The sequence below is a fragment of the Sinocyclocheilus grahami genome, unplaced genomic scaffold, assembly GCF_001515645.1.
Source record: "Sinocyclocheilus grahami isolate Dianchi unplaced genomic scaffold, SAMN03320097.WGS_v1.1 scaffold843.1, whole genome shotgun sequence".
NCBI classification, from domain to species: domain Eukaryota; kingdom Metazoa; phylum Chordata; class Actinopteri; order Cypriniformes; family Cyprinidae; genus Sinocyclocheilus; species Sinocyclocheilus grahami.
In genome coordinates this window covers 3,734-6,473 of record NW_015506022.1, presented here as the reverse complement: position 1 = coordinate 6,473, position 2,740 = coordinate 3,734, and the positions used below count along the sequence as shown (strand labels likewise).

Here is a 2,740-nt window from a genome sequence, read left to right as displayed (position 1 = left end):
TTTTTATAACTCATCCGTTTAAATTATATTAAGCCTTAAAGTTCTGCATAATTAAGGGCGTGGCCACTTGAGTGACAGGTGGGCGTGGCTTCAGCAACCTGCCCCCGACTCTTTGCCCATTTTCGATTATCCGAGAGTCAAGATTGCGACGGCCGGCTCCGCCCACTTTGAGCTTCAAAAACGCTCTTCGGAAATCTACAGGTGACTTCACGGACAATACGTCCATGTTTTTATACAGTCTATAATTCTACCTATGTAGCTATGAGTAGCTACCACCATAGCCGCGGGGACGTATTTTGAGCAGGGGGCTGAGGAAAAAAAAAGTTTTCCCAGGAGCGAAGTTATAAGTGTGCAATACACAGGCTTTGTCCTGTAGTCGGTGTTGCAAGAAATACAAAAATAAAATCAATTTAGTTCAGCTGGACACGGGACGCTACAGTTCTGAGGGGCCGCGCATCTGCTCCAAGCAGCCCGGAGCCGCAGGGGTCACGTGACGAGAGTGAAGCCAAATGACTGCTGGCGGGTCCAAAAGCGCAAGACAACTTTTGTTAATAAACGTTTCATTTCTTTGTTTCAAATAACTGAGTAGCTCTTTATTGTTGCTGTGTTTTCATAAAAAAAAATAACGATGAACCACAAACTAAGCATTCGTTTTAAATAAGGGAAAGCTTATTTATTTGGGTTACAGCGCAAGTATAGGCTCCGTCTTCTTCAATTTGTTAATAAGAGTTTGAGGTTTAATAAATGCGAATTTGCCATTGGACTACTTTATGACTGATCTGTTTTAATAACAATGAACCACAAACTACGATCGCTTTAAAAGGGGAAATCCATTATATTTGCGTTACAACTTTTATAAGCAAAATTGTCATTTTGTTAGTAAAACTTCAGTTTAATATGCGAATTTCTTAATGATACTACTTTATTGTGAGCCTATATGTTTTATTATTATTATTAATAATAATAATAATGAGCCACAAAGGAGAAAATACAAAGACTTTTTTATTTTTGTTACAACGCGGTTACACCAAGTCATCAGTTTATTCGTTTTGTTAAATTTTTATGTTTAATATAAGCTAAGCGACTTCATCATTGTACTATTTTATTGTTGATGTAACGTTTTTTTTTTTTATTATTATATATTGAATCAACCTTAAGCATTAGTTTTGATCCACGAAAAGATAACGTTAAAGATCAAGATGCGAGAATGCGACATAGTTGCTGCTGAGATAAATGGACTCTCGCTCTTTCTCTGTTTCTTTGTAATAGCCAATGTTCTGGTTAGAACATGATTTAAGATTGCATTAATAATGTTTCTAATGAAAGGGTTACCACACACACAAAAAAATGGTAGAAAATACAATATTATTGAAATTCAATTCAACAGGGCATGCCAACGCGAGACTTCCTTGTCTCTCGGGAATAAGTTAGTCAACCAAAGTTACTTTCACAATCAGGTGAAGCGGAAGCCATAAACAGGAAATCTCACATTACCAGCTAAAACATGTCCAGCTTTCTACCTAAACATTTCATATGAAGTGATCGTCTTCTCTGTTGACTTCGACATGTAAACTTTGTGATAGCCTACTGTTTAGAACTGCTAGTACTTGCACTTCTGTAGAACCCAACTTTTCTTACAAACACTGCAAAATACTGTCAATTTTTAACTTCTAGTCAAAACAGACATCATGGATATCTTAAAATGATTGCACTAATAATTATAGCTAATATAGCCTAATTATTATAACAGAAGTAAATGAATTATGGTTATTGTAGGCTATAATATGCACATGACATGAATGTAAAACAAACAACAACAAAAAAAATCAAAATGCATTATAACTTACGGTAGGCTGCTTACTTTATAAGATGCTTTGTCCCTTTTGAACCGGAGAAAGTCTGGCACAGGGATGTGAGAACAGCTGATTTGAGCGACTGGTGGCTCCTCCTCCTCTACTACTTCACTAGCTTTAGTGCAGCTTCCTTGTTGAACCTGAATTTCACTTGTTTATTGTATTCTACCCGAGCGGCAACCTCCCTCTGAAGGGAGCCAACACGGAAAGTGACTTAAACTGTAATTCATCGACTGGCCGCTAGAGGCCGGCTGCAAAACGGAGTCAGTCCCATAGACTCCCCATGTTAAAATGCCCAAATTTACAGCAGAAAAAAACGTTTACAGCCTGGTTCAAAAAGTGGTTTTGGTCTATATAGCTAATTTTGCCCTTCATGATAACTGTGAGGTGGGTGAATGTTTTTATAACTCATCCGTTTAAATTATATTAAGCCTTAAAGTTCTGCATAATTAAGGGCGTGGCCACTTGAGTGACAGGTGGGCGTGGCTTCAGCAACCTGCCCCCGACTCTTTGCCCATTTTCGATTATCCGAGAGTCAAGATTGCGACGGCCGGCTCCGCCCACTTTGAGCTTCAAAAACGCTCTTCGGAAATCTACAGGTGACTTCACGGACAATACGTCCATGTTTTTATACAGTCTATAATTCTACCTATGTAGCTATGAGTAGCTACCACCATAGCCGCGGGGACGTATTTTGAGCAGGGGGCTGAGGAAAAAAAAAGTTTTCCCAGGAGCGAAGTTATAAGTGTGCAATACACAGGCTTTGTCCTGTAGTCGGTGTTGCAAGAAATACAAAAATAAAATCAATTTAGTTCAGCTGGACACGGGACGCTACAGTTCTGAGGGGCCGCGCATCTGCTCCAAGCAGCCCGGAGCCGCAGGGGTCA

General features: G+C 39.3%; 1 protein-coding gene across 2 annotated transcripts in view; it reads right to left on the bottom strand.

The window, feature by feature from the left end:
* LOC107562827 (mixed lineage kinase domain like pseudokinase) overlaps positions 1 to 1,921 on the bottom strand; it is a 10,291-nt gene extending 8,370 nt beyond the window's left edge. Inside the window, exon 1 of one of the 2 annotated variants that reach the window (XM_016247556.1) lies at positions 1,848 to 1,921. The gene's annotated coding sequence lies outside the window, so the exon portion shown is untranslated. The remainder of the gene's footprint in view (positions 1 to 1,847) is intronic. The other variant, XM_016247557.1, reaches the window with a different exon arrangement.
* Positions 1,922 to 2,740: the final 819 nt, after the last annotated feature.